The following is a 19,407-nucleotide window of genomic DNA, read 5'->3' as shown; positions in this document are numbered from 1 at the left end:
GAAAAAAGGAGGTAAAAGAAAGTCCCTGCGTTGAACTACATTAAGCATATATGTTTGTTGGTGAGTCATTTCATGTGACCCCACTTAGGATTTTCTTGGCAAAGATACTGGAGTGGTTTGCCATTTCCTTCTCTAGATGAGAACCTCATTTACAGATGAGGAAACTGAGGCAAACAGGGTGAAGCGATTTCTCCAGTCTTACAGGGCCAGATTTGAATTCAGGAAGATGAGTTTTCCAGGATCCATACTTTTTTTCACCACCTATCTGCCTCCAAAGCATACAAACTATTACCTGTAACATACTAAGAAAAAAGGAGGTGGGTATATTTATTAACAAATATATAACTTATAATCAAGACTCCCCTCTTCTTGACATATTGATTGAGCAAGGATATGCTTTTCAGGGATATCCCCTAATGCTTGGAATGTGCTCCACTTCCCCCTTTGAGTCTTTTTTCCTCCTTGAAAAGCACATCATAAACTCCTTTAAATCTAGGGCTTTCAGGGCAGCTAAAACATTGGCCCTGGAGTCAGGCTAACCTGGATTCTAATCTAACTCACTAGCTATATGACCCTGGGCAGGTCACTTAACTCCGCCTCAGTTTCCTCATTTGTAAAGTGAACTGAAGAAGGAAATAGTGAACCACTTGAGTATTTCTGACCAAGAAAACCCCAAAAGGGAACGCAGAAAGTTGGACACAATTGAAATAATTCAGCAAAATAGTAGGCTTTTCCTCTGTACCCCCAGTAAGAATGTAAGCTCCTTGAGGAGTCTTTGTATCACCAGTGTCCAGCACAATTGCTTGCACCTAAGGACCTGAGATTCATGGATAAAGAGAATTCTTCCTACCAATTTAGACTGGCGCTTTCTCTGATGTTTAATCTTAGAGAGGAGTTCAAACACCGAGAGTTTAAGTGGCTTGCCCAGGACCCAAGTATGTGTTTCAAAAGTGGGATTTGAACCCATTTTCATGGTTCTGGCAACTCGACACCCTGCTGTCATGTTGTAAACACTTGAATTGCTAGCCAACATGTTACATTAATCTATTTAGCTCTGGAAACAGAAAAAAATACTACATTATGTTTTTGATGATAGGAAACACCAAGGACTAAGGAAAACCTGAGTAGAGTGGTCCCAGTTTTGGAAATAAGCCATTCCATGATTTATCTCAGAAAAGAGAGAACTTGGCAGGGGGAAGGAGGGAGAGTGAGGGAAAGATGAGGTGATGGAGGAGGAAAAGGAGAGGAGGGAAGGGAGACCAAGATCATTTTTTGCAGGGCTGTTACCTACAAAAGCATATCAGCTTCTTCTGCCCATCCCAAAGGGCAGGTGAACTAGAACCAGGTAAAAGCTGAAAAGGGCTAAATCTCATCTGGATGTCAGGAAAACCTTCCTCTGAAATAGGGCCAACTCAAGTTGGACTGAGCTGCCTTGGAGTTTTTGGTTTCCCCACATTCAGAGGTCCTCAGACTTGCTGGGGATGCTTAGGGGAGGGGTCAGAGCAGATGGCTGCGGAGATTCTGGGAGTCTCTTTGATTCTATCATTGAAAACTTGAGCTTCAGAGAAAAAAAGACTCTTGCCTGGAGCTAACAGATCCAGTATTTTCCACTACGGTTGCAGAAAATCCTGGCCAAGAGACTGAAGAGAGGCGCTTACTTCTCATTTCTCCTGAGTCCTGCTCCACTTTCTCTGAGGTTGGTCCTGTCTATGTCTATTGGCCTCAGGGTGGTTTGTTTGTCTTAAATTATGTGGCCTTAGTGGGCAGAGATGGATTACATGTTCTATGATGGCTTACGTGTTCCCTGGGCTGCTCAGAATCATTTCCATGCTACCCCTCTTTAAATCAGAGCTGTAAGATTTCACTGCGGGGCAAGGAATCCCCTTTTTTGTCAAAGTGGATGGAGCGGCGTCCCAGGTGTTAGAGAAGGAAAATTTAGCTTTTCAAATTTGTAGATTTTTAAGCAATAAAGATCTTTGGTAGTAAACTTTTATTTAGGGGGAAAATTTTATTAACAAAATTTTGGTGGTTTAGAAACACCTGGCTAGTTAAAAGAATGCCTTAGTTTTAAAACAATTTTCCTTCTTTTGGGACAAGTTTCACAATAAGCCATATTCTCATAATTCAAGACACATGGCTAAATTAAGTCTTCTCTAACAATGCTTTGTAGGAATTCTGGCATTTTAGCTGATCCTAAAACCAATCCAGTCTCTCAACTTTCTGGAGGTAAGGACACTTGTGACAAAATAGCATTGCTACTTCTGATATAGGAAATATTCGAGAGCAGTGAAGGCCCTGGAGATCCAGCCTTGCACTTTGAGAAACAAATATCTTTCTAATCAATCAACCAACAGGAAATTATTAAATACCTATTGTGTGACACTCTATTGACACAATTCCTGACCTCAAGGAGCTTTTTGGTGGAGATAAAAATTCACAAAGAAGTATATGCTATATATTTCTATCATATGTAATCTATATTGGACTACTTGCTAGTTAGGGGAGAGGGTAGGGGAAGGAGGGAAATTGGAACACAAGGTTTTGCAAGAATTGTTGAAAAATTGTCCGTGCATATGTCTTGAAAAATAAAAAGCTGTAATAAAGAAAAAAATAAATATGCTAACTATGAAATAATACAAGGTACATTTTGAGGGCACTAGTGGAGGGCACAAGATGTTGGGAGTATGAAAAAAGGCTTAGTGTATGAGGTGGAAACTGAGCACAATGTCAAGAGAAATGAAATTGGACTGGATTTGCAGTCAAAGGTGATTGCTTTTAAAAAGGTATGGACTCAGTTTTAATAAGTTTTTTTTTTGTAAACCAAATTCACTCCTTTTTGCAAAAGCCTTTAATTTCAGACAGGAAAATTCTCTATTAGCTTAAGATTGCCGAATGAGCCAGACATTTTTTGGATCCAGTCAATGGGGGAATTTGTTTTGTTTGATTATGAATATGCATGTTTGTTACTAGGATTTTCTTTTTATTTTCAATGGGCAGAAAGAGATGGGAAGAAGAGAAAGTAAATACCTGTTAATTTAAAAAATTAAATTGCAAAAAGGAATTCTTCTATCATATTAGAATGTCAGCTTCTTGACATCAGGGACTTTTTTTTTTTTGGCCTTTCCTTGTATTTACAACACTTAGCAGAGTGTTTGCTTGACACACAGTAGGAGCTTTATGTTTATTGACTGATTGACTTTGATTGAATTGAATCTCAAAATCACTGTGCTGAGCTCCTAAAGAACTTGAACCTCTCCAGGCTCGTGTAGTCTTTAAACACTTGATGAGTGGAAAGAACATTGAGTTTGAAGCCACGGATTCTGCATTTGAATCCTGTCTCTTTCATGTATTACACATGTGAACTTAGATAAGTAAATTCAGCTCTTTGGGCCCTACCTTTCTTATGTGTTAGATGGCAGGGTTAGAGTAAAAGACCTCTGAGATCTTTTCCAGCTTGAAATCTTTGCCCTTATGATCCCCAGTTGGACTTGAAGCTCCCCCAGATTTCAAATGCAAATAGGGGCCCTTGTTAATTCTGTCAATTTTTAGGGACATCTCTAAAGCCCCATTTGTAGCCTTTTCTTATAAATGAGCTTGAGCACACATGAATCAATCTCTCAAAAATATCTCTGCTCTGTTGTTCCAGTTATACAGTCCATTAGCATTCATCTCACACTGCTTTGCCTATATAAATTTAACATGATGAAAGGTTGATGCTGAAGAAGAATCTTTGGACATATTTGTTACCTTAGCAACCTTGTCCTAGACTTCAATGGCCCTGACCTAGCTACAAAGCTCTTCACTGCCTAACGAGACACTCCTAATGACAGCTGGCTGAAATTGAGGGCTGCTGAGAAAATGGCTTCTCATCTGGACAATAACCTTTGGAGGAATATTATCTTTATCAAATTTCCAAAAGAATACAAACACTGAACACCGTCCCCCTTTATAATTACATTCATAAGGCCATCATGTTTTAAGTGCTTCTGGGAAAGCATTAGTAACAGGAAATTAAGTGTTACAGAATAATTGCTAACCTAGCTACATAAAACCAGAAAAGGCTGCTTGCTGACACCGAGTCAGAGGCACTCATTAGGTACCTCGGTCCTGTATAATTGAAAAATTGTTTGTGTAGAAGTACTCTAACTGCCTCGTTAGTCACAATATGTGTATTTATATTTGGAGAATAAGAGAACTGACCATTTAAAGTTCAAATTATACAGGGAAGCGAGGTGTCTAGACAATGGTATTTAGAGTTCAGAAAATGTTTAAAAGTTTTGAATAATAAAAAATCAGGATACGTGTGTCACCATCAATCTTTCTCCTTTTATTTATTTATCATTATTATATATTATATATATCATTAATATATATTATATATCCCATTATGATATATTATATATCTAATATGTATATTAGATATTTATATTTTATAATCATTCTCTCCCATCAGTAAAAGTGCTGGGAATGCAAACCCATGACAAAAGACTCTCCCTTTATTTATTTATTTTTAACAAAGTGTGCATTTCAAGAAAAATCGTATCCCTGCTCATTGTTTCATACTTATTTGATGATTATTTGATACAGTGTGAGAGGGCACTGAACTTGGAGTAAGGAAGATCTGGATTCAAAGTCTACCTTAGGTGTTTACTAGCTGTGAATAAAAGGCAAATAATTCAATCTTTGTCAGCCTCTGTCTTCCCAGCTATAGAATGGGGGGATTAAACTTTAAGGTCTCTTCCATTTCTAAACGTTGTTTCCATCATTTGACATTCAGAACCATGTCTTAAATGATTTTTTTCTTGCCTTTCTTTCATATTTGGGCCATTTTGCAAATGAAGGACTCAGAGCCCTTTGTTAAACCTTTATCAAGGTGGGAAGGTAAAACAAGTTTCTCCAGACAATCTCTGACAGCTTCTCCTGATTTGCAAAGGCTTGAGGTTGGGGCCAATGAGAGTTTGTCTTTCACTTGATGGCCAACTTTGATGATGTTTGGAGAGGAATTTCCCCAGCCGTAGCAATTCATCAGTTGCTTTATTTTAATCATTATATATATTGTTCTTGTTCTGTTTTCTTTGCTCTGGATTAAACATTCCTATAAAGTTCATTGTTTCTAATGGTACAACAATATTCGCATGATCATCGTTTTACATTTATTTTAAAGAGAGTTTAAGTGATTTGTCCAAACTCAAACAGAAAAATTTGAATCCTGATCGACTAGATTATTCCACTGCAGCAAGAAACCATCGTGTTTTTCCACTCACTTTCTTTTTGCTAGTTTAGTAACTTTTCAAGCATAACTCCAAATTGTTCTCAAGATTGCTTATGTCAATTCATAGCTCCAGCAACAGGACATTAATGAGCCTGTCTACCCACTGCTCCTCCAAGTATTGACTATTTCTATCTCAAGAGTTTCAGAGTGATCAGCACCTATCCTATTTTCAAAGCTTTCCAGGTTGGCTATGCCCCCAGTTTTTCCACAGTACTTCCCTTGGGATGTTTTTCTTTAAAAGCTAACTGAGATTCCTCCTCCTATTGCCCAAATTCATTTAACTGGCTTTTATTTCTCCATAGCAACTTCAGAGATACGGTTGGTCAGTACCGCCATGCATTTGCTAATAGCTTGTCTCAAGTTTAGACCCTCTTTTCTTCATAGTAACAGATAAAAGACTGTCCTCATTTAGAAAGTTTGCAAACAAGCCCAAATATTTCTTCAGATGAAAGCAGCAATAAAAAGATAGGCATTTCAAAGTGATACACAGTATTCTTCAAATATACCCTTAATTCCAATACTCCTGACAAGATTTAGAAATATTAATTTGATTTTTGAAGGAATTCAGGAAAATAAAAATGGTTGACTTCAACTCCTCCAAGAATTTTATTATGGTTTTGTTTACTGGAAATGTTTAATCTAATTTGTATTATTAGATCATTTGTTACTGTTCTATAAGATTCCAATAAACTCTTTAATAAACATCAAAACTTGAGAACTCATCATTCCCCCCATTATATTTCTCTAAAAATGGGTTAACCCCATCAGCTCATCAGTTCTGAGCAAAGTGGATCAGAGAGATGGTAATTTATGAGGTTTTTTTTTTTCCTCTAGTGGGTGGAAAGCATTATTGGAAGAAACCAGTCCTAATGCAATTCAACACAGAGCCAACTAATCAAATCAACACGACCCCAGTCAGCAGCTGGGAATATTTACTATGAAAAATCTGTCTTTAGAATGGTTTTAATATCAGATTGATGTAAACATCGCTGGGGATTATAAGGACTCTCTCTGTCGGAAGCACTCAGATGGGGAGGAAAAGAGAAGCCTCCTCCAATTACCCAAAGAACAATGGGATTTTGATTCATTTGCTACCTGAGACCAAATTAAAGGCACAGCTCCATTTCTGGAATGATATGTGATGTGTGGGATGGATTCAGGGATGACCTTAAAATCACAGTACAAGACTTACCTCCGACAGGTACTGACTGACTGTGTGACTCTGGTTAATTTACTTCTTAGTGTTCTAATAATTCTCCAACACTCTGAACTCCAGATGAATATCTGCCCAGATTAGACAAAGGAAGTTTCCTTACTGGGAATTCCCTTCACAGATGGAATCCTAGACAGTTTCGGAAAAAAAATAAAGTGTTGGGGATGAGAGAAATACTACAATGTGATGTTGTAGATAGAAGGCTGGCCTTGGACCAGGAAGAGTCGGGTTCAAGTACTGTTTCTGATCCATACTGGTCGTTGAGTCTCTTTCATTTTAAGGTGAGGAAATTGAGGGAACAGAGGCACAGAATGGTGTTGACTTGCACAATGTCACACAGTAAACACCCTAGAATTATATATTTAAAACTAGAATGGACCTCTAAGACCATCTGGTATAGCCTCACTTTACAGATGAAGAAACTGAGGCACAGAGAGATCAAGGGAATACAAAAAGGCAAAAACATTACTTTCTAAGGGATGAGACAATAAGAATGTACATATAAGACATACAGAGCATAAATTGGAAGTAATCTCAGAAGAAGGTGCTAGCAGCAAAGTGGATGGGGAAGAACCTTTTGCTGAAAGTGGGATTTGGATTGAGCCTTGAAAAGATCCAGGGAAGCCAGGAGACAGAGGTGTGGAGGCAGAATGTTATGATTATAAGAGACTCTAAATCTTTCTCTTTTTCTGCTTCATTAGGTTGCTATATTCATCCCTATTCAGAAGGATGGGAGGGAGGGAGGAAGGGAATGAGAGAGATTCTACATACTGCTTTGTAGGCCCGATATGGAAAGGAAAGAACAGTATGGACAATATCCCCCAGACAAAACTGGGCCACGCTAAGCAATAGAGGAAGCCAAGCAGATGGGAGAATTAAGAGCAGGTGCAAATTATTTAAAAGCAATCAAATTAATCCAGTAGGAATGCAAGGGAAATTCAATGACTTAAGGACATGACATTTAGACAAATTAAACTAAACAAAATAGAATAGCATCTAAGGATAAGGAAAATGAGATTGGAAGGTAGAGGACAAGTAAAGTAAAAGGGATAGGAGTGATTGGAACGCATAAGGAAAAACACATCTCCTTTTTATTCTGTTTTTGTGGCAAAGGAAAATTCAATTGACCATTTCTTAGCTTGGTATATGTTGGCACTATGTTCTTAAGATGGTGAGGTTTTTAAACTTTTTTGGGTCCCAGATCTATCTGGCTGTTCTAGGGGGAGCTTGAGGATCCCTTTTCAGAAAAATAAATTAAAATTCAAAACAAAATATAGAGGCCTACGAAGGAAATCAATTCTATTGAAATATAGTTATCAATATATATTTTCAACTTTAAATACATTTTATTTAAAGCTTTGAATTCCAAATTGTATCTCTTCCTTCTTTCATATTATATGTGTGTGTATGTTTATGTATGTGTGTATGTGTATCAGGTTTGCAGACTCCACATTAAAAAACTCTGATATAGCTCAAACATCTGAAAAATATACTAATTGTTGTCCCTGTGACCCCCATTTTTTATCTATGTGTTTTTGGCAGATAGTGGACATTTTCCAACAAATAAAGCCTGAATAATGACTTTGGGTATATTGTAGAGGTAACTCTTGCTCTTATAAAGATTTGACTCAATGGCATCTGTAATACTTCCAGCCTTCATATTTTGGAATACTTTCTTATAGAATCACCGACAGAAGATAATCACTGGCATTTAAAATTAATAGGCAGCATTTACATAATGCTTTAAAATTTGCAAATTGCTTTATAATATTAATCTTATTTGATTCTCATAGCAAATTTAGGAGGTGGGTGCTATCATTAGTCCCATTTTACAGATGAGGAAACTGAAACACTTAGAGGTTAAGAAACTGACCCACTGTCCTTGACTCTGGAATATCCATTCTATTCACTATACCACAGAGCTTCCTAAAGAGTGAAAATGGTTCAAAGTATAAATTGTTCACTCTCAAGAAAGAGCAACTCATTCATTTGGAATTTCACTTTTGAGATAGTGCTTCTTAGAGAGATATAAAAGGGCATGTATTGATAGTTGGGTAGGAGAAGACCAATGATAGAAGCAAAACAATTGTCAGGTGAACTCACAAATGCAACTAGAATTAAATTTAGACATATATTTGCATGTGTGTATACATATATATATATATATATATATATATAATGATTTATATATTGCAGCTTCAAAGGGAGAAGGAACCTTTGATGTCATCTAATTCAACCCCATTATTTTACATTCAAGGAAACTGAGGTCTAGAGAAACTGAGGCAAGAAACTTGCCTAGAGATGCCCAGCTAGGAAAGTCAGGATTCAAACTTCAGCTGCCAAATTAAGGACTTCTTAATATTAACTTCTTTCTTTGAATTGAGCAGCCTTTACACACCTTCAAGTGTCATACACATTTATTTCAGCCATAATTATTGTTGTTATTACTGTTGCTTATTTCTAGCAGGCTTGCTTTGGAAATCTTGACAGAAAGTGACATTAATTAAATCTAATCAAAATTCTGAAGTTTAATAATGGGTTCATTTCAAGATAAATCCCAGAGTAAAATCCAGTTTTGCCTCTTTGGGAAAGAAATGATGTCATTCATGTCCCCAAAGTTTACAAGACTGAGTGAACCAGAAACCCAAGTTAAATCCTATTTAAATGTCTTCTATTCCAGATATTACTACTTTCTCCAAGTCCTATTGGACATACTAGTTGCTCACTAAATAACATTATTTTCCTTTCTTCAAAGATGTGGTGTTTCAGAAATGGAAGGGGGAAATCAGGTCTCAAAGCCACCTTTTCTTTTCAAATGGTTTTCTTCCTTTTTGTTGTGATGTGGCCAACAGCTCTTTGTCTTCTCTTTCTCTTTAGCATTGGGTCATCTGGTAGAGCATAAGCCTAAAAATAAAAGAAATGAAGACAATAATGTTCCTAGGGGCAAAAAACAAAAAGGACATCACATGAAAGGAACTGGGAATGAAAAAGGCTAGCCGTAACATTACTCACAAAGGAGGCAAGAGTTGAAAAGATTATAGAATTAAGAAAAAAGTCTGTTAATGTGATTTTAGAAAAAAAAGTAATTTAAATGAATAAAAAAGCCATCAAAAAGTAGATGAAAGGAAGAACATTCAAAAAAAGAAGGTATGGTTTTTTTCCCCCCAAGAAACCTTAAACCTTCCAGCAGGGGAATCGAGACCCTTCAGGAAGCCCAGATACAATTAACTGAAATTACAGCTTCAATAAAGTTTGTAACTAAACCCAGAGCATCCAAACAGTTATTTTAACGGAAAACACAGGATACTTTTTTGCCTCATAAAATCTGAATTTAGAACGAGTCAAAAAATCAACTCTTTTTCAGGATGCAAAGAGAAACTGGGAGTATTATGAGTAGACATTTCTATTTCTCTTAAGAAATTTGACTTTTCAGATCAGAGTAAGGAATCAACAAAGGGCAAAGAATGCTTTTTTGGTGTCTTCCACTTGCTGTTCTGATTAGCTCTCTCACATTGCCAACAAGTTCGGTGTCTTGGCAGGACCTAGGAGCACAGAATTCTAGCCATAGAAAGGAACTTAGTCTGCTCCTATTCTTTGCCTTTTGATAAATAATCCACTGTGTACTCTAGCAGACAACTAGTAATCCTGTCTGCTTGAATATTTTTTGTTAATAACCCCCTAAAGTTTCCTTTTTTAAAATGGTATTTTTTTTATATTTTTGTTGAACGCAATTATAAATGAGATGATGTTCTGATCCTATCAATCAATTATTTGGGAGATAGCATAGACATAGATAAAGATGAATTGGAGGAAGAACAGCGGAAGCTAAGAAATTTAGTTGGGAGCAGATAATAAAAAGGACTTTACTAGGGTGGTGAGACAGTGATTATAGAGAGGAGGGGAAGATGAAGGAGGTTGGGAGGGCAGAGACAGAGAGACACAGAAATGGAGAAAAAGCAAGAGAACCAGAGCCAGAGAAAGAGACACACACACACACACAGAAAGAGAGAGGGATGGAGAAAAAGAGACAGACTCTCACTCTAGTCTAAGCAGATAATAATGACTTGTACTGGGATGGTTATAGAGAGGAGGGGAAGATGAAGGAGGTTGGGAGGGCAGAGACAGAGAGACACAGAAATGGAGAAAAAGCAAGAGAACCAGAGCCAGAGAGCCAGAAAGAGAGAGAGAAGGAGAGATACAGAGAGAGACAGAGAAACAGAGAGACACACACACAAAGAGACGGAAAGACAGAGAAACAGAGAGTGATGAGAGACACACAGAAACAGAGACAGAAAGAGACAGAGAATCAGAGAGATGATAGAGACAGAGAAGGAGAGTGAGAGTGTGAGAGAAATAGAGACAGAGACAGAGAGGAGAGCAGAGATCTAGGACCAATGGGTATATGGTGCAAAGAAGCGAGTTCTATTTGATGAAAAGAAAGATTTCTAAACAATGAGAACTTGGCCAAAGTTGAACAGGCTGCCTTTGGAGGTAGTGACTTCCCCTTCCCTGGATGCCCATTTGTCAGGGCAATAGCAGCAGACTTTTTCTTCAGGTACGAGTTGAACATTAGGGGACCTCTAAACTCCTTTCCACCTCTGAAATAGTGGACTTCCTTTCCAACTCATGTTTCTGCAGCTCTGAAGCAAGTTCTAAATTTGGCGAATGCTGTTTCCCCTCATCTTTCGTGTACCCTTTCAGCATCTTTGCCTTTGCTCATTATTCATTTGGGTGCCAGCGGCTGAAAGTGCTGAAGTGGGATGGAATTTCCCCAGTTAACATAATTACCACCATATATTATTACAGCACTCCAGTCCTAACATTCTCATTTTCAGTGGCCTATACATATTGCCAAAATAATTTCCGGAGGAGTGATTTCTCATCTTTGTCTTCAGTCTCAGAGTAAATTGTTGCCAAGTTTGGTGAGCGTCTGTTCAGCCACTTTTGAGTGACAAGTGTGTGAATAAATGGGGCATTTTACCTCTTATGAGAACATTTAAGGATCTTATTTGCATTCAGATAACTCAATAACCACTTGAATTCCCAAGCTCCTGGTAAGCAGAGAGTGTGTCTATGTGGTTTGGACTGAGGATTTTTGAAACTTGAAAAAAAAACAAAAAACCAGGTTAGGAAATGAAGCTAACAATGGGTGAGAGAAATATCAAACCGTGCTCTTTAAGATGGCATTAAATGGGATCCCAGAGGTCTGATGGCCTTTCCTGCTGAGCTCAGTATTGTAAATTTCAGAGTTTTGTGTGTATGCATATACGAATGGGCATGTAATGATCCAATAACACAGTTCTAATAGATGCTTATTTGCATATTGAGAAAAAACATGGATGCTCTGGAGCTCACCTTCTGTGCAAATGGGACAAGTCCCAGGCAAAACTGGGAAGTAAGTGGAGTTTATCTTTGATAACCTCCTATATCCCTCCTGCTCCAATGCCCTAACCTAGTATTCCAGGTACTAGGATACCTGGAATCTTTTTTTAAATTAACAGACATTTAATGTTGTTCATCTCACCTGTGGTATAGTGAATGCATTGTAACTGGCTTCAGAGAGACCTGGATTCAAGTGCACTGACACTTACTAGCTGGGCAACTTTGATCAAATCACTTAAGTTCTTTGCTTCAGTTCCCTCATTTTCCAAACAAGGGGTTGGATTGGATAGATTTTGCAGTTTCTTTTAGCTTTAAACCTATGATCCTCTGATTTATCATCCTTAAGGCTGGTTATTGTGTTATCCGTCCCAGGGTTATTTTATATATTAATTTATTCAGTTACTATAAAAATATGTTTTATTGGTATCATTTATCTTTTTTTGTCATATTGATTCTGATTTTCCCCATTTTCCTAGTATTGGAGTTTTACTTTTTAACAAATAAAACCAATTAAGTAAAAGCTTCTAATCCTGATTCTCTCATCTCCACAGTGGTGGGAATTTTATGCTTAGAAGTTTCCACCGCTTGGTCCTTAGGAGGAAGGAACATTTCTTTCTCTATACTCCAGGATTGTCACTGATTTTTTTTTCAATTATTTTATCAGCATCCTTTTTTAGATATTGTAGCAGTTTACATTTTAATAAATGACTCTGACCATCAATATTTTCCAGGAGATATTTCTTGATCTCTTACTGTGTATGCAAACTACTAATATTTAAAGACCAAAAAAGCCCCTCAGGCTCCACAGGAATATACATCTAAGGGTGAGGTTTTGGGTACTTCAATGTGTAGGAGTAGAAGAATATTATCGGGCAGGAGAGATTGACTGTACGCCTTCCTACTCTGTCTACCTAATTAAATAGTGCATTTGAAATACTAGCTTACATATTGGTGCAATTTTTAGTGTGCTTTGCCTGTAGTCAAGAAGACCTGGATTCATATCTGGCAGTAGACATTTACTAGCTTTGCTATCCTGGGCAAGTCATTTAACCCTGTTTGCTTTAATTTCTTTTCCTATAAAATGAGCTGGTGAAAGAAATGGCAAACTAATCTGGTATCTTTGCCAAGAAAACCCTAAATGGGGTCATGAAGAGTTAGACATGACTGAATAACAGTCACACACAGATACTCCATCTCTAGGTTCCAGGCATTTTCATGGAGTGTCCCTAGTTCCTAGTACACTTTCCTCAATTCCATTTTCTGGTTTTCTTGGATTCCTTCAAATTTCAACTTAAATCATACTTTTGTTTTTCCCAGTTCCTTTAAGTGACTCTGCTCTGAGATTATCTCCAATTAATTTGTTGTTCTGACTCCACTTGGAAGTGGAGTCTGTCTTTTTCCTTTCTTTGTATCTTCAGTGCTTCATATAGTGCCTGTTACTTATTAAATACTTAATAAATCTTATTGACATTACTTATATGAGCATTTTTTGCTTAAAAAATCTTGCTTTGCAGCATCATGGATTTATGGGGGGAAATAATGTAATAAGACATTTTACAGTAAAGGAAATAAGGCCTGGGGTGGTGAAATGACTTGTGCAAACATGGGAAATTCACACTCAGATCCTCTGGCTCCAGATTTAATAATTTTTGAGTTGACAAATATTATCAGAGCGTCTCATTGACATCAGTTCAGTCAAAGTTGTACAGTGTTGATTGTCAGATTATGAGACCTGATTTTGAATTCTGATTCTGATTTTTACTAACAGGGTGGTAAATAACTTGAGTTCCTCAGGTCTCAGTTTCCACTCAGTTTCCTTATCTGTAAACTAAGAAGGTTGGACTAATTCATCTCCAGCCCTAGTCTTTTGATCCTGTGAACTTAAAGTCAATTCAATAAATGTTTATTGAAAGATTATCAAATTTGGCAAGAGATTATTAGTAACTTTGGAAAGAATAGTTTAAATTGAGTGATGAGGATGGGTACCAGATTAAAAAGGGTCACCAACTGAATGAGAGGAGTGAAAGTAAAGATACTAGGTTTAGCTGTTCCTTACTTCCTCCCTCTCCATCCCCCTCCCCCCGGGGGGGGGGAAGAAAAAAAAGAACTTTGGCTGAGAAAGAGTGGAAAATTATAGCAGGAAAGTTAAAGGGAATAGTAGGATTTAATAAAAAGTTTTTTTTTTTAAATAGATGAGAATACTGGGAATGATTTAATGCTATAGAGAAAGGACCTACAAATTTGATGGCAAATTGGAAGAACCAGTCTTCATGAGTCTACATATACCTGGCTTTCTGTCCAATACACTATGCTACCTCATGAAAAACAAAAAATAAATAAATAGCAAAAGCTCTTTTCTTTGTTAATGATCAAGATGACACCTTTAATAAAAGGAATAAATATTCTCCTCTTTCCCCTTAAAAGATATGATGTTGATATAGTCTTCAGTGACTTAATTGGCCTTAGTGGGAGTTTGTAGGTAGACTTATTTATTTTTATTTGTATTTAAATATGATAATAGGTATCATTTATATACCCCTTGAAGGTTTGTAAAACAAATTATGCAGATAAGCTCCTTGAGGGTAGAGTTCATTCATTGTGTTAATGTATTTTCAGTTCACAGGACATGACTTGCACATAGAAGATGCTTAATATCTCATTTTATCCTCACATCACCCTCATCAAGTGAATATTATATACATTTCCATTCATCATATGATGACACTGGATTAGAGGAATGAAGTAACATAGGGTTATGGGGAAGGAGGCTGGAAGGTATTGAGGTTAAAATGAAATCTAGAGTCATTTGAAAAAATGATATTCCTGACTCAACTCTTTCCTTGAACTTTTCACCTTCTCATAGGCAGCTTTGCCCTCTTGGAATTCCTCCATGGAGACTCTTAATTGATTAGTCCTTGAACTGAACCACCAGATCAAAAGGGACCCCTCAAACATAACTTATTTCATTTTTGATTCAGTGTCCTCTCCTCACTAGTAGCTACTTTCCCCTAATGTTCTGATTCTTCTTTATGTGTTATTTTTACTTGTTACAATGCATCCTTGAAGATGATGGCTGTCTTTCTTTCTGTTTGTTTTTGAATTCTTGGGATTTAACAGTACCTGGCATATAGTAAGTACTTTAAAATAACTCTTTCTCTTTCTCTGTCTCTTGTTCTCTCTCTGTCTCCCCCCATCTGTCTGTCTATTCGCCTACCTACTTACCCTATGTCTTTCTATTATCTATCTATCTATCTATCTATCTATCTATCTATCTATCTATCTATCTATCTCTTTCTCTCTCTTTCATCTATCTATCTATCTATCTATTTATCTACCTATCTATCTCTTTCTCTCTCTCCCTCATCTATCTATCTATCTATCTATCTATCTATCTATCTATCTATCTATCTATCTATCTATCTACCTATCTATCTCTTTCTCTCTCTCCCTCATCTATCTATCTATCATCTATCTATCTATCTATCTTTCTATCTATCTATCTATCTATCTATCTATCTATCGACTTATCTATCTTTAAAATCAATCAAATCAATCTGTCTATCCATCTGTCTGTCTGTCTGCTTTTATCTTTTTATAATTTATCTACTTACCTATCTCTATCATCAATCAGTCTATCTATGCATCTGTCTGCCTACCTTTTTATAATCTATCATCTATCTATTTATCTATCATCTTTCCATTTGTCTGTCTATTTACCTACCTATCTCTCTATATCCTCCCTTCCCTTCTCTTTCTCTCTTCTATTTAACTTAAGCAGTTAATTACCGCTAACATGGGAGCCATCTCTTGAACTTTCCCAACTTTTTCAGATGAGATATCCTCATTTCCACATGGCACTTTTGCATTGGGGACTTCTCATCTCAAATGAGGATGACATCTTGAGAAATCCAGTCACGCTGGGGACAGGCTGTGAACTCAAGTCAATATGAGAAGGAAGGAAAGATTCTAAAGCAACAAAGAAGTGAGAATCAGTGGTGAAGGTTGAGAAAATGGCATCACTTATTTCCATTTTGAGGAGGATTCCTGAATTGCTATGCTCAAAGTAGCCTCCTACCCTGAAAACTAGCCCTAAAATTCTACCAGTGTGTGGGGAAGTTACGTCTGGATGTCTCGCCAGGAACCAAAATAACACACTTGAGGTTAAACTCCTTTGTCCTGCCTAACCCTTCTCTTGGCTGAATTTCCCAAACAAACCATCAACAAATAGCTATTAAGTGCCAGACAGTGAGCTAAATCCTGGGGATAAAAAGCCAAAACATGGAAGAATCACTCCACTCAAAGAACTTTACCTCTGTTTTAGTGGCTTGGGTGGAAGGAAAAGATTCCAGGATTTGAAATTTGGAGGTTCAGATCTTTATTCTGCTTCATGGGTAAACCTCACTTAAGTATCAGTTTCTCTTTTTTGTAAAATGAAGCTTTTAATTAAGTAACCTTTCAAGTCCCTTCTATTTACAAATAAAATCTTAGCCACTGTTCTTAAAGCTACCCATGCCCATAATCTTGAAAGGAGTCAAGATATTGACTCCTTTCTCACTATTCATTCATATCCCATCTGTTGCTGGGGATGATGAATTTATTTGTACTTCATCCTTCTATGCTTATCTCATTCATTTTCTTTCTCCCTCTCAATAGTTCTTTATTTCTTTATTCATTTTCAACTAGCATCACTCCATTTACTTTTGAAAGTATATTCTATTGATCCTCCTGTATTCATTTTACTTCTTCTCTAGATGAACCTACATCAGTAATGTAATGAATAGTGTACTAACTCTGGAGTCCAAAGAATCTGAGTTCAAATGTGTTTTCAAACAAACTGTGTGTCCCTGGGCAAGTCACTTAACCCTAATTGCTTCAAAAAAACCCCAACTCAATGTCTGACTTCTGTTAGTGATTTTTAAGTTCATGTACAGTCATTGTGTGCATAGTTGTCTCAGTTCTCATTTTGCTTTATCATTTTATAAATATAATGAATTTTCTCTGGATTTTTCATGTTTTTTCATATATTATTGTGCAGCAAAATGTGTTAGCTTCATATATTGTACTGTTTGGGGCCAATTCTTCAATCAAGGACACTCACATTGTTTCTAGTTCTTTGCTTACCACAAAGAATGTTGTTGTTAAAATTTTGTTTTATAGTGGACATTTGGTTCTAACATAGGATTATCATCTTGGAGTTGAAAGGGATTGTAAAATACATCTCAGCCTTTTCTATCATTGAAGGAACTAAGGCTCAGAGATTTAAAAATTATTTTCCCTATTTCTATGTAAAAAATAACATTTGGTTATACATGTACATTCATTTTAAAAATATATATATCTCCATGTGAATCAGCTCAGAAATTTTGATGCATAATTTGCAGATCACAGATGTAAATGTTGAATCCAGGTTCTCTGATTGTACCATAATATCTCTCAATCTTTGACTTAATTAGGGTATCAGCAAAAGCAACTGGGTAGATAGAGTAATAGATAGTAGATAGCATGCTGGATGTAGTCAGGAAGACCTGAATTCAAATCTAACTGTGTGATCCTGGGCAAGTCACTTGATTCAGTTTCCTCATCATTAAAGTAAGGGGACTGGACCAAATGTCCTGATCCTATTCCTTTATGCTCTCTTCTAATATAGTTTTGACCTTCCTTATCTCTTATTTAGGCTTCAGAAATAGATTTTTGTCTCATTGATTCTAGTTTCTTTATCTTCCATTAGTTCCAAACTATGCTGCCATATTAATTTTCCTAATATGCAGCTCTGGTCAGAACTCTTCAATCTTAGCTTTAACTAGTTTTCCCTAAGGTAGCAGGGTTAGGGTGTGTGTGTGTGTGTGTGTGTGTGTGTGTGTATGTGTGTGTTTAATGAGCCAAAGGGTATTAGAAAAGAAGTCTAACCCTTCCCATTGGAGGCCAGGATCCTTTGCATCTAGAATAGCTCAGAAAACACAGTGTCCTGAGTTCATTTATGATTGTGATTATTGCTCAGGGAAATGAGATACCTTAGAATATCTTCATATCAGTGGCTAAACTTTTTGTGCACACTCTCTTCCAGAAGATGAGAAGGCTGACCTGGGTGAATATGGGGGAGATGTAGGAAGATAGGAGTTAATATGAAAAAGATCTGGGAGTTCTAGTGGACTGCAAATTCAATATGAGCTGAGAGTTTTGCTATGACAGATTAAAAGGTAATACAATCTTAGGCTGCATTAAGAGAATCACAGTGTTCACGAAATTTCATCTACTCTGTTTAAAAGGGATTAGAACTTGTATTTATAGAGGAGTTATTTATATTGACAAAATTAGAGCTTCTTAATGTGTTGTGCTATTTAATATAACTACAATTAATAATAGGAAATTTACTTCAACATTATGTAAATCTGTCAACTCTTCATTGTCAGTAGTTCCTTCACTAATATAGGATTGAAATCCATTCATGAATTTTTATCATGTAGAAGTTTGGTGCATGGAAAGAGTGTAGGATTTGGAATTAGAGGAGCTGCATTTGAAATATTTCTCAAATTTTGTGCAATCATAAATGTGTTATTTTATACCCCCCCATTTAATTCTCATTTTCTTTATCTGTAAAATGAAGATGTGATTGAACTCAGTGGCACCTGAAGCCCCTTCTGGTTCTAAGTTTATTATTCTCGCATTGATTATATGCAGAGAATTTACTGAATTCACTGGAGCTCTTTCCTTTAGTCTTCTAAGACTCCGGTACTCTACATTTGTTAATTCTTTCTTGCTTCATGACTGATCCAACTCATTTTTTTGTGACTCATGTTTTGACGCCTCTTCTTTTTACTTAAGTGATTATGTACCAAAAAATTCATAGCCACTAATTTTGTTTCTACTTAGTCATTGAGAAACAGAGAGACAGAAAGACAGAGTCAGAGACAGACAGAGACATAGAGAAACAGAGACACAAAGAAAAGGATAAAAAGAACTACTACTGCGACTACATTTTCCATATAAATAAAATCAGATCTAATAAATTAGAAAAATATAAAGTGCTCATGTGTAGGCTGAGTGAATATAATAAAAATGACAATACTACCTAAGTTAATCTACTTATTCAATGCCATACCAATCAAATTCCCAAGAAATTATTTTACAAATCTAGAAAAATAATAACAAAGTTCATCTGGAAGAATAAAAGGTCAAGAAATTCAAGGGAATTAATAACAAAATGCAAATGAAGGTGGCCTAGCTGTACCGGACGTAAAACTATATTATAAAACAGTAGTGATCAAAACCCATTTGGTACTGGCCTTGAAATAGAGTAGTTGATCAGTGGAATAGGTTAGGGTCACAGAACAAAATAGTCAATAACTATAGTAATCTAGTGTTTGATAAACCCAAAGACCTCAGTTTTTGGGGTCAACAACAATATCAACTCCTCCTCCTCCTCCTCCTCCTCCTACTACTACTACTACTATTACTACTACTATTATTATTACTACTAATAGTAGGAGTAGGAGGAGTAGGAGTATTATTATTACTCCTCCTCCTACTCCTACTATTATTA

General features: G+C 36.5%; 1 long non-coding RNA gene across 1 annotated transcript in view; it reads left to right on the top strand.

Moving 5' to 3' along the window:
• The first annotated feature begins 1,559 nt into the window (after positions 1 to 1,559).
• LOC141543145 (uncharacterized) overlaps positions 1,560 to 19,407 on the top strand; it is a 62,659-nt gene continuing 44,811 nt past the window's right edge. Inside the window, exon 1 of the long non-coding RNA XR_012482350.1 lies at positions 1,560 to 1,696. This is a non-coding gene — a long non-coding RNA (uncharacterized LOC141543145). The remainder of the gene's footprint in view (positions 1,697 to 19,407) is intronic.

This window comes from Sminthopsis crassicaudata, chromosome 5 (assembly GCF_048593235.1).
Source record: "Sminthopsis crassicaudata isolate SCR6 chromosome 5, ASM4859323v1, whole genome shotgun sequence".
NCBI classification, from domain to species: Eukaryota; Metazoa; Chordata; class Mammalia; order Dasyuromorphia; family Dasyuridae; genus Sminthopsis; species Sminthopsis crassicaudata.
Note: the sequence above shows the minus strand (reverse complement) of the source record. Positions and strands in the feature narration are given on the sequence as shown.